A 12,854-nucleotide genomic window follows, 5' to 3' on the forward strand; every position below is an offset into this window, starting at 1 on the left:
CTGTGGAAAGCTGACACAGTGTTTGGGAATGCCAAGCCAAGCAAGCAAACAATTTATCAAAACAAGCTTTTCTAAATCTGTCCCATGAAGCTGAACAAGCACATGGGCAACACTATCTCTATGAAAAGTAGGACCCCAGCCCTTAAACCAGCTCCATACTTTGGCTCTAGCACAGCTGTGAAAATAAATACTTGTTTAAAATCACCCCATCTAAAACCTGCTCGAAGGGAAGGCCCCAGTATGGACACAATCGTATTAATGTCATAAGTCCTTCTTCTGACGGTAACATTTACTCCAGTTGGGAAATTAGGGTTACAAATGGGTGTAAAGTTAAGATTCTTTCAGTCTTCCAAGAAGTCAAAGTACATCAAAAAACAGATGTGTTACTCACTGCCTGTGCAAAAAGCCTTGCTCTGCAGCGTTTGCATCGGAAGGAAGAGGAAGAGGAAGGCCTTACAGACAGAATCAAGAGGCTTTTTCAGTGCATTAGTTCTGCAGTCACTTATTCCTGGCCCATGGCACGTTAAGCAGGATTGTTCAGGTATGCAACACTCACACAGAGGATGTGGATACACATACATTTTACCACATCAGTGCAGCTCACACATGCCAGACAAGCTTCATAGGTTGCCCACGCTGACCTCTGAGGTGGTGGAGGCAGATTGTTCAAGAGTGAGACTGTTATCTCTACACTGAGTAGTGACTCTCTGTGTCTCTCTCTCAACTCCTGTCTCATGCTCAGAGAGGTTAGTGAGCCCCTGCCTCTCACTCCTACTTAACTCCCACCACACCTCACCCTCTCCAGAGTGCAGTCACTCCATGTAAACCAGAGGTGAGCCTGCTGCCTGACTCCTTTCAGTCTCCTAAGTTACCAAGGAATGCCTCGGCAGTGTGCCTGCTGCCTGACACAGACTGCCCCCTCTTACGTCCAAGAGCAGCCAAATGTCTAACATTCCCATCCCTACTGCACCTATGGAGGAAAGCTGCTGATGGTCAATCTTGATTCACATGTGTACAAGCCACTACATTCAGCCACTGACAGGTTCCTGCTGTCCCAAAACTAGGATTCAGATGCCACAGTTGACCGAGAAGCTCATCCTGATATAGACTCTCCTATGTATAAATGTGCAGTATATCTGTTACTGCTCAGCCTTTAATGTGTCTATGTACAGTTTGCCTAATGCTCTGACCTACATTATTTATACACTGGTGTTATAACAAATTTGAAAAACAATTGTGGCACAAAAATTCAGTGCCTCACAGGCCCACAAAAAAGCCATCATTTTTATTAAGAATTTTGTCCTTTTATATTCTTCTTGAAAGGCTGCCCACAGCTCAAAAACTACAGTGAAAATCTTCACTTTTGCTTATTGCTTGCAATGTTCAAAAGTGAAACAAACCCAGTAGTAACATCCTGGCTGCAGAACCAAATAATTGGTAGCGATGAGGTGAAAATCATTATTAGATCCATATTTCATCCTTGTTTGTGTTTTGAACAAGCTTGTGATACTTAGCCAAAATCTGGCTTTCCTCTCCAATTCAAGGGAATTTAATCACTAGAATAGCACAAAGCATCTATAGGGCCAGACCTTCCTCCCTAAGGTCCCACACTGTTACCACAGAACCACCCCAGTGACCCTTTGCTGGGTCTTGTCACACGTCACCGCTCCCGAGCACAAGACACCCTTGCCCAAGGGACCGAGGGAAAGCCTTAAGCTATGGAGATGGGGTTGCATCCTGCCTGCTTTAACACACCAGGAATGGCAAACTGAGCTAAACAGAGTACTGGATATGGGAAAAATCAGTTCTGTCTAGAGCCTCTGAAACTCATGAATTCACTTAGCCTGACCTGCTTAAACTGAAATGCCACCTGTGTCTTTACCACAAACCCTAGTGCCTTCACCACAAGCTCTTGTTTACCAGAATTTATTTTTTTTGAAAAGGATTCCGTGCTTATTTCATGTAACAGCTAAACCCTCCATCCTGAGTTAAGCTGTCAGTAGCTGGCACTGAAAGAAAAAGGCATTTTTAGTTGCCCATTTCCTAACCTGTGTTTGTCCCCTTCCAGCACCTAACCACCTTGCTATGTCCAGAGATAATCTGCCATTATTAATTCTCTCCCTGCTTTCAGCTGTTAGTGGAAGAATACAAAATGTCATCTTTGACAAAATAAATTGATTTAGATTCTCTTGCCTCTCTTTAGCACAGTTCAGCCTATGCTCATGCAGCTCAGTCAGTTTCTGTTCTCGGCCCATCTGTCAAAATCCTTTTAAAACCGTAAACATTTCAGAAATGGTCTCATTAATGCTGTACAAATGGAAATACCACCTCCTTGACCTTTACTCAGCAATCTGCTCCCATCGGGGACAGTAGCATTTGCTTTTGGGTACACTGTATCACACAGGGAGTGCGTGTTTAGCCGACTATCCATTACAAACAAGCCTGAGTCACTGGTTTCCAAAACACAATCTCCCAGACAAATAGCACAGCTATAAAAGCACATCTTTGATCTGTTAGCACCTTGAATTTATCTGAGGACTCAGATACATATTTTTGGGGATGAGGTCAGTTTACCAGACAATGCAGAAGATGCTAAAGAATAGGCACGTCCTTGACACTGTCATTTATTACTTCATCTCTGGTTGCATCATCATCATTGTCTTTGTCTAATGAAATAAGTCATGGTCATGGGTTCTTAGGTAAGAACCCAAGCAACTGAGTACTCTGAGCCTCAAAGAATGAGCCCTTTGGTATATCCCTCAGGAACACCAATTCTGAATGCCTCTTCATCTACAATTACTTTAGAAATCATGGCAATTAGCCAGATTGCAATTAATTTGATGCCTTCATTTATTGTTATTGTCTTATATTGTTAGAGCGTGGGTGTTTTGTTTTGTTTTGGGTTTTTTGGTTTTTTTTTTACTCAGAGCATCATATGGAACAAAATCATGTCTTACAGAAATTTCAATAGGTGTATGTTTAAGTGACCACCAAAAACTTTACCTCTACCAATCAAACAGCCACCATTGCAAAATTACATTGCAAACAGTTCATAAGACAGTTTTACCTTGATTATTATGAATTATATAATCTTTTTCTATTCCCTTCCTAACTTCAGTTCTGTATCGGCTTTCCTGTGATTTGCCCCAGAATTTATCAGATTGCTACCCACTTTTTAACTATTTGAATAATAACTCCCATTTTTTCCTTATTTTTGGTTTCAATGTCCTGACAACTGACTTCATTCTTTTCCAGTTCCTGATGCTGAGACATGAGGGAAGTACAAATGAGTGCAGCAAATTAAAACATACTTTTTCTCAGGCTGCAGCAGAAAAAATTGTGACTTTTCTTGGTCCTTCTGACTTCTTCTGCATCATGTCTCCTCTGCTGTATTTAAAAGAAAATTTCTGCAAGTGAGCACAAACATGACTGCTTAGGGGAAAAAAATTAAATTAAAAAAAAAGAGAGAGCAGAAAACCTTTTTAAAGGTTAAACTCTCAAAAAAAAAAAAAAAGTTAAAACTCTGAAAACTTTCACCTTTGCTCTTCTTTTGGTCAGGAGAAGAAACCTGTTGGAAGAGTTGCAGGTGGAATCTATCCCTTCTCACACCAGCCTCTTGCTGAAGTGTGCAACTCCATCACTCCAAGCCACATCATTTGTTAAGCTTTGGGCAGCACCAAAGTCAAACACAGCCAAATCTGGCAGATCCCTGCACCAGCACTACGGTGCACATGACCAGTAATGACCCTCCTGCCTTCCTTCAGCACCACCTCTCCCTTGAAAAGAGCAACAGGTTTAACTCAGGGCAAGGAAACAGAGCAGATACATATGGAAAGGAAAAGCTCCCCTCTCTAAGCATATCAGCCCTAGATTCCTCTGAGTAATTTAGGATAACCTCTCTCCATGGCACACAATTAGAGCAAAGGCAGACACTCGAGGAGGAAGGATGGGACAACTGGCCTTCAGGAGGTGACCATTTCTGCTTGGTGCATCTCTGTGCATTGTCATTACCAGAGCTCTGCACAACTTGTGGTATTTAAAGAAGGGATAAAGCTGTGACAATTTGAGATTAGCTGTCTGTGTAAAATGATATTGAGAAACAGAACAGAAACATCCCACCCTGGACCCAGTAAAATGGATTAGTAAAGATCAGTATATCAAATTTCAGGCTGGAGTCTACTGCTGTTTCTTGTTACATAAATGGAAACACAGGGCAATCCATCAATTCACTGCTACCTCACACTCTAACTCGCTGCTAAATGCCTGCAACAGGAGCTCAGGTGACCTTCCAAATCCAGGTGGAAGGTTTTAAGAACTGAATTATTACTTACATAGCACAGGAAAGTAACTGATACTCTGAAGTGTTTTTGACTAATGTATTTTGTCTAACATTTCATGTGCTCTAAAATTGAGTCCTATTTATCACTTCTGGCAAGAAATAGGATCACTTGTGTGGCAAGCTTTACTGATTAAGGTTGAAAACAATTTGTCCAATATTATTGCCATCTCTGTTGAAGAAGGAACAGCTGCTACCCCTCACACCAACTTTAAAGGGCAAAGATGGATGGCTGGAATCTGCACACACATTCATGTGGGAAGCAGGAGGAAAGGAAAACACTGGCAAGACCCACGCTATAAGCACATCTGGGTTCAGAGAACAGGCAGCCACTATTTAAGGAATGGCTCCCTGATGCTCAGCTTTGAAAGTGGAACAAATATTTAGTGCTGGCTCTGAATTTTCCAGCTTTTGAGTTTAGAGCAACATGAAACAGCCTTTGCAGCATGGAGCCATTCCACACTGATTTGCTCATTAGGTTTGGCTCACAGGGCTACTCTGGGGATGGCCAGCCCTCAAGAGGTGATCCACTGTGCCTTGGCTGGCTCTGGAGTCAAGCCACCAAAGATCATTGGAGGTTTCCAGAGGCCTCATCATCACTTCATTTAAGAACCATTCCTTGCTGATGCCCATACTTGGAAAACTAGGTAAGAGTTAAGGACTTCCTGGAATTAAACAGGGGGGTGACACAAGATGATTAAGAGGATTTTGGGAGGGGGCCTTGCACAAAGTCTTGGACTCCGCCTTTTTCTCCCGTTTAGTCAGCGATATGCTTCCTCTCCCACAGCCTGCCATGGTGTTCTCCCTTTGCCAAGCACACTGACTCCCAGCAGGAAGGGCAGCAGCAGCTATCACAACAGCAGAGTGGCCTAAGGACAGAGAAAGCCTGCACTTAAAGCACATTTATCAAGGGGCAGCAGGCAGCTGACCTGCTGGAAGGGGCATTCTTGGTCAGCCTTTTTTAATTCAGGAAAAGGCGAGGACCATTTGTCTGAGGTATCCGTGGAAGATGGAGCAAGAATTATTACTTAAAGCCTCTTTCAACCCAGCCCATGCTGTTTTCTCAGGGCAAGTCCTCTAGGACTTCCCAGCAGCTCTACTGCCATGCTTGTGTCTTTGAGATAATTCTCTGCAATTTCAGATTGGAAATTTTAAAATTTCATTATGGGACAAATAAGCATTAAGGCTGCCCTTGATGGCAGCAATGGATGGATTTGCTCAGACTCTGTTCATGGCAAGCCCTAGGCTGTGACTCTTCTCATTGCCTCTCAAAAGGAGCAGGGGAGATAAAAAAGGTAACAGTAAAACTCTGAAGGAGGAAAACCCAGTGGAATAAAGCACCAAAGAAAAGAGACAGAGAAGAGAGTTCTTGAAATTAAGTCCTATAGGATGTAGGAGAACAGAAGAGTAGGTCAGCCTCTAACAGTTCCTGCCCCATCAGCAAACAAACAATTGCTCCCAGGATCTCATCCAGATTATCTACAAGCCCATTCAGTGGCAGCGTCAGCAGCCCTACAGATCACACAGCATTGCTTGTGGCTGTGGGACAAGCCATGGGTAAGGAGGAAAAATTATTTCAGTCCTACTTGGTTGGTCCTACAGGGACCTACTTGGTCCCTGTGTGGTTGGAAAACCCTGTAGGCACTGCAGCCTTCTTGAAAAGCCTTATGTTCATCACAAGAGATGTCAAGAACACTCCCCCTTACCAACACACACCTTTATGGTCTGTGGGGGAAACATCTCCAGTTCCTCAGCATGGCGAAAGAAGGTCTGGGCACAGCTGTCATGGCTGGGCCCCCTCCTCCTCCACAGAGGTCACTCCTCCCTTCCTGCAGGGTGAGGATGTCAGAAAAAGCTGGAGTCACTAGAGGAGAGCAGTGGAGGCAGGGTCAGGATGGAGCTCAACAAAACTCAGTTTTTGTGTTGTCCAGCTTCTGGGTACATGCTCAGGCATTCAATGGTGCTTCACTGCACAGCCCAAACCTCCCTACATCCCTCCCTTCAGAGACACCATCCTTTTTATTTTATGTGTGCCGTCTGGAAAGCATCAGAGAGAAAGTAAGCACCCCTAACATCATGTGGGAAAGGCCTCTGGTTTGAGTAGTTCCACTAAGAGACTGGGCCAGATTTCTTTCCCTTCTCAAAGAGCATTTACAAAACTGTCTGTCATGGGGGACACTGCTTTGCTGCTGAATCCATAATAAACTGGACGAGAAATAAATCTTCTGCATCAGAGAAAACATTTGAGGTTTTGACAGAATTATTCTAGAGAAAAACCTAAATATACAAAACCAAAAAAACCTAAAATACACCTAGCCCTTCTTTCTCTCATTGCGCTTGTTGGGTTTTTTTTCCAGCTTTGAGCACTTCAAAATATATTGATTTTTTTCTTGTTTTGGGGTCCTTATGACTAAGTGTTAAAATTAAGGTAATTTTGAGGTAGAGCTTTAGTTTAGAACTAGAGTTTATTATGTAAAAATATCAAAACAGGCCATTAAAATAAAAAAAATCTGAAATTTTTACACCTAAGTCTCTCAGAACTATTAATTCTCATAGAAAGGGTTAGTTTTAGACAAAGTAAGATCTAGTTTTGATAAAAAAAGGCTCTGGAAAAAAAATTCCCAAACAGCTTATCTCTAACCAGGCTGTCAAATGCCTTGTGTTCTTGTCCCAGGGAAACTGTTTTGTAAACTGAGACTTATTGCTATTGCAAAAGCAGGAAGAGACTTCTCTGACCTCCACAGCTTCCACGCTTAGAAAAGCACGTTCCAGTGCCACCAGAAAAAACTGACCTCTCGTAATCTCCTCTGTCATTTGTTCAACAACAGCAACAAAAAAGTTTATATGCAACTATGAGTATGTGACAGCTGGCAGGCTGAAGCAAATATACTGAAATTGCTTTCTGATTGCCCCTGTGTGCATCTGAGCACTGCTAGGGCCACCAGAAAGTTACAAATCCCAGTTCTGTCCGGTGTTAATCACTTAGCACATTTAAAAAATGTGTCACCTGTTGAAGGGCAAACCCATGTCCTCTTTCCCAGCATTTGAATCTGCTGTCAGATTTGACAGAGCTGGCACAAGCAGTGGGATTCACTCCTCTCAAGGCAGATGGTTCCCATAGAATCAGGGGACTAAGTAATGAAAAAAAAATGGAGGAGTGGTATTTTAGACCTGTTTCTCATTTGTTACATGTAAGGGCAACCACATATTTTTATGGATATAGCCAGGTCTGCTAAGCTAAGCACACAGAATGACCCCTTTCATTTTCATTTGGTACTCTTCCCTTTGGAATCATTCTCAGCTGCAACTGAACATTAGTTCATTGCTGTTGTGCAGGACTAACTTGGGCAGAACCTCAAACTGTCAAGTCTTCACTGCAAATTGTTCAGTGGTTTCCCTCCAGAGGCCTGCCTCAGGAAACTACAACTCTCCCTGATGCTCCAGTAGGTGACTTTTTCCTCCACTGAGCTATTTGCAGTGAAGACACAACACCGTGTTCAAGGTTCTGCCCAGGTTAGTTCTGCACAACTACACTGTGGTGAACCAAAGTGATCAATTATCAGATTTACCTGTAGCCACAAAGCATGGAATAACTGCTCCACAGGCATCCTGCCATCCAAACAGCCAAGAGATGAGAGCAACAGGTACAACAGTTCTTAATCCCACACAAAATAATGTGGTTGTGTGTGATCCTGAACACCACAGGGAAAAGGGATGGTCTTTCCCACAGGAGCAGCGGAGGACATCCAAATCACTGTCAGAACCACATAACACACCCCTGGACTGAGCCATTAAGACTACATTCTAGAGTTACTGCCCTTGCAAGGGAAACACTCTGGTTTGGTTATCAGACCCTCTGAATGACGACAGATTTGCAGCACTGTGGGCAAAGCAGTCCCAGCCCCAGGCTGCACCATGGCCTGGGCTCCCACGAGCTGAATTCCCCTGGAGCAGACCCAAGTCAAGGTCAGGCTTCAGTTCCTCATACCATCTCCTAGGGGTGCTAACCCCTGTGGCAGAGCTGCTGGAGCATGAAAGTCTCAAGAGTTGCTTTTGTACATCAGAAAACTGAATACTGGGGTTATTTGCATGGGTGGCTGAGCCACCTCACACTGCACATTTCATTACAGCCCTGTTTGCCTGCCAGTGGGTATCCGCCCTGCTGTCACCCTGCACCCCATCTGTGCCCTGAGCTCATCTGATCCCCAAGACAGTGAATTCCAGGAAGCATCCAATGCAACAATTCAGACCTTGCAACAAACAAGTGTTTTTTATTATTGTTGGAGTTTAAGGAAAATAGCTTACAGAACTTTGGGGACAAAAAATCCCCAAAACAACAAAAACAACCAAAACCCGGCTCTGTGTGTGTGTGTATATATATATATATATACACATTTATGTCAGAGGATTGCTGAACTTGGAGAAGCATTTAGTGCCAAGTGGATTGCCCTTCTTTTTGTCAGCAAAACCAACATATACATTTGGGCTTGGATAATTGCCTGACTGGGATGCTAAGGAGATGTTTATCTAGGGATGTAACTTGCTGTGACTGGGGGAAGAAAAAAAGCCCACAAAAACGCAGAGAAAAAATGAATTACAAAAATGTCACCAGTGGTGTTTCTGTATTTATTCCAACACTGAAACAATTACCCTTTGGCAAATTTTCAAATTCTGTTTATTTGGCAGTGCTGCACATAAGCCAGGGGAAAATAAGCATGAAAGAGAACAAACTGATATTCCTGATGCAGATCTGGATTGGCACTTAGAGGAAAGCATACCCAACTTAACCTCCAAATGTCATATGAACGTCATAACATAAAAATGAACGAGGTACTATTTATAGGGCTTAAAATGAGTAGCTGACAACTGATACTTAACTATGCACATTTAAATACATATCTTTCTTAGGTAACTCCTGCCTTTCCCATAAACACATTTGGTTTCAATGAAAGGGTATGCTTGGGGATTTATTTACTTTTTTTTCTCCTGCCTCTGGCACAGCATACAGCCAGTGTGAGCTCGTGTATGGTCAGAGCTGCTGTTCTGGGTTATGTTCACACAGACAAGAGCAGTCTGTGACAATGACTTCCTCAAGGATCCTGGCTGCATGCCACAGGTGCCACTCAGAGGGGTCCCATCCCCTTCCAAAGACATGGGCTTGAACAGGGTGGAACACTGCCCTCCTGACAGCTGCCGAGGCAGAACCTGAAAAGTGCCTGCAGCTCCTCTCCACTGGCACATCAGCCTCCATTGCTTGTTTCTTGCCTGGGACCATGCTGGTTCCTGATAAACTGCTCTTGTGTGCCAGGGACTGCGGAATGCTACGGGTTGATGACTATCTGCATCCCATCAGGCACCAGGGGGGCTCCTGGCATGCTGATGGCAGGAGTGGGACTCCAGGAGGCAGATTTTGCACCCCCCAAGGCTCTGCTCTGCTGCCTGTGACTAATTCTTCACCTAAATTAGAACACAAGGACTCCTGCTGATACATGCACTTCCAACAGGACAGCCAAGCTTTATTTTTTGTTAGCTTTCAACTACGGTACTTTACTTTTTCATTAACTCATGTCTGCTCTGTGTGCTGCTCATTAGGCTCTTTAGTACCCCGTTTCATGAGACTTGCCTCCTTCTACCCCCACAAACACCTCAGGGCTCGATGAGTGGCAACGCTGTGAGTGGGATTAGGTGAGTCTGTAGATTTTCCCAGGAGCAAGTATGTGTATCATAGGTGTAATCATCTTCCCTGGGCAACTCATTCAGCCAGGCCATGGGTTTGAAGCCTAGCAGTGAGGCAGGCCTCTGGCTTTTCCACTGCCAGGTTGTGCCTCCCAAAGTGTGGTGGGAAAGTGGCAGGGCCTGGTGCACACTGAGTGCTCACTGGTGCAGGGCGTGATCCCTGTTGTTTGGTGGCTTAATCCCAGCCAGCAAGTACCATGCAGCCACCCACTCTCACACCCTGCCACCCCTGCAGTGGGATGGGGAGGAGAATTGGAAAAAAGATAAAGCCCGCAGGGTTGAGATAAGAACAGTTTAATAATTGAAAATAAGATTATAATTATAAAATAATAATTGTAATGGAGAGACAACTAGAAGAGAAATAAAACTCAAGGAAGACAAGTGATACACAACACAGTTGCTCACCACCCGCTGACTGATACCCAGCCTGTCCCCGAGCAGCCATCAGCCCCTCCTGGACAGCTCCCCCAGCTGACAGACTGAGCAGGATGCTCTACTGTATGGAATATCCCTTTGGCCAGTAAGGGCCAGCTGTCCTGGTCATGCTCCTTCCTGCCTTCTTGTGCACTTCCTTGCTTGCAGAGCATGAGAAACTGGAAAATCCTTGACTTAGGGTAAGCACTACAGAGCAACAACTAAAACATAAGTGTGCTATCAACATTATTCTCATACTAAATCAAAAAATACAGCACTGTGCCAGCTACAAGGAAGAAAATTGACTTTAACCCAGCCAAAACTAGGACACCTATCAATCTCTTTATCATTGTTCCCTACTTGCAAATATATTGAGAGAGGCCCAAAGCAACAGCTTATACCTAAAAGTTCTCAAAACTGGAAAGTACAGAAGCGTATTATAGATCTTGCATCCATCTGCTGTAACTGCCCATGCAGAATTTCTCAGCATTTTCCTACTACTCTGCAACAGATGGGACAAAAGCTGCCAGACACTTCCAAGACTTAGCCCTGCTTGTTTTTTTCCTGAGCATTGAATTAGCACTACTGAAAAACAGGCCTGGCAGAGTTTGCTCAGGGAGCTGACAGAGCTCAACCCAGCAGCTACAAAGCATGCTGTCAACAGAGTGTCAGCAGCATTTGCTGTGGCCCACAGAGAAAATCTGCAACATCCACGCTCCTCTGACATGGAAACACAAACAAATTTCACCCACCTCCAGGAGCAAAAGGCTGGAAAGACTAATCTTTGGTTTTGTTTTCTTCCTCTTGCTAACCTCAGGCAAAGCAGTTACCATCCTGCTGCAACTTGTCATGCCAAAAACAACACCTTGCGTCAGCAGGATATGTGCTGCAGCCCACTGGTTTTTGTAAATTAATATAGCAAAATAATAGAGGCAGCCACCAAAATCTCTCTTCTCCCTTGTCCAAGTGAAGCTTCCCTACTGAGCCAAGAAGCATTGTGCATGCCACATTTAGCTGGTACTGCAGGGTCCTGCATCACCCTGCTTGCTTATTCCCCTCAGGAAGGCTGGGAAGCTTTAGGCCCCCACTCCCTCAACTGTCCTCTCACAGACAGAATAAAGGTTGGGTGAATAAAAAACAAGCGTGGGTTTCATATCAGTATATATGCTTTAAATAAGCATATCGATATGTGCACACATACATCAATCCTCCCTGCCACATCTCAGTCCAGCACTACCAGCATCAAAAATGTTTAAAATTAAAAGAATACTATAGCTGCAAAGTCGAGTACTCTGAACCCAGACTGTACAAACAGGCTCTGTGTCTGCATTTCTTAGCTTTAGTCCTCATGCACATGCCCTTATCACAGACTATTTGCCCATCAGTCCCCTCCAGTGCCAGTCCTTCATCTGCTAGTCAGGGGCTGTCCTCTAGTAGCTTGCCTAGAGGAACCCTGCTTTATTTTCTGTAAAAAGCCATAATAAGCTGCTGAAGTAGTGAACACAATATTGAAATAAAAATCATGGTCTCTTATACCAAAAATGTTTCCGTAGCTTCAGATTGTATCTATGACATTTGCAGAGTTCCTGCAAAACGCCTATTACCTTATGTAACCCCAGGCTTTAAAAGCAGTTAATTCATATTCATCTACTTCCAATTAATTACACTGAAACATTTTTGGCCTGCTGTGCTAGGACAGTAGGTAAATGCAACAACAACCAAAACCAGACGGCTATACTTAAATTAGTCAAGTAGCATAAGAAAAATGTTATTTACAAGGAAAAAGGGTTTGGAATTTCTTCCTCTTAATCTCACGGTTCATTTTGACCTTAAACAAATCTGTTTTTCATTTACGCCAGCCTGTGAGCAAAGTTGGGTCAAAATCAGCAAGTATTACAAAAAATTTAAACATTTGGGTTTACTCTTTCTTACAACAAAACTGTTTAAGAACATAAGTATCTAAATTTTGATATTAAAAGCATGTTTTAAATGGAAATGAAAAAATATTTTAGATTTCATATTTTTACAGCACTAACCCCCCCAAAAAAATTGGAAGTAGCAGACTTCAGCTGAAGAGAGGTGTTAGACATGCCTTTCCTCACCCATTGAGAAGTGGCTCAGATAAGACACTTGATGGCAGGTGCAGCACATCCTGCCCTGGATGATGAAGAATTAACTTTCTGTGCTCCCCTGCTCCTCCAAAAATATTGCCTCTCATCACTAGGCAGAAAAACACTGTATGGACATCTACAACAGCAGCACTACCTGAGAGCCAAACATAAAAATAACTACATTTGCTCAGGGCTGAAGGGGACACACAATATCTACCAGATCATGCATGGAGCCACACACTGTGAAAAGGAAACAG

The sequence above is a fragment of the Passer domesticus genome, chromosome 1 (assembly GCF_036417665.1).
Source record: "Passer domesticus isolate bPasDom1 chromosome 1, bPasDom1.hap1, whole genome shotgun sequence".
Classification (NCBI taxonomy): domain Eukaryota; kingdom Metazoa; phylum Chordata; class Aves; order Passeriformes; family Passeridae; genus Passer; species Passer domesticus.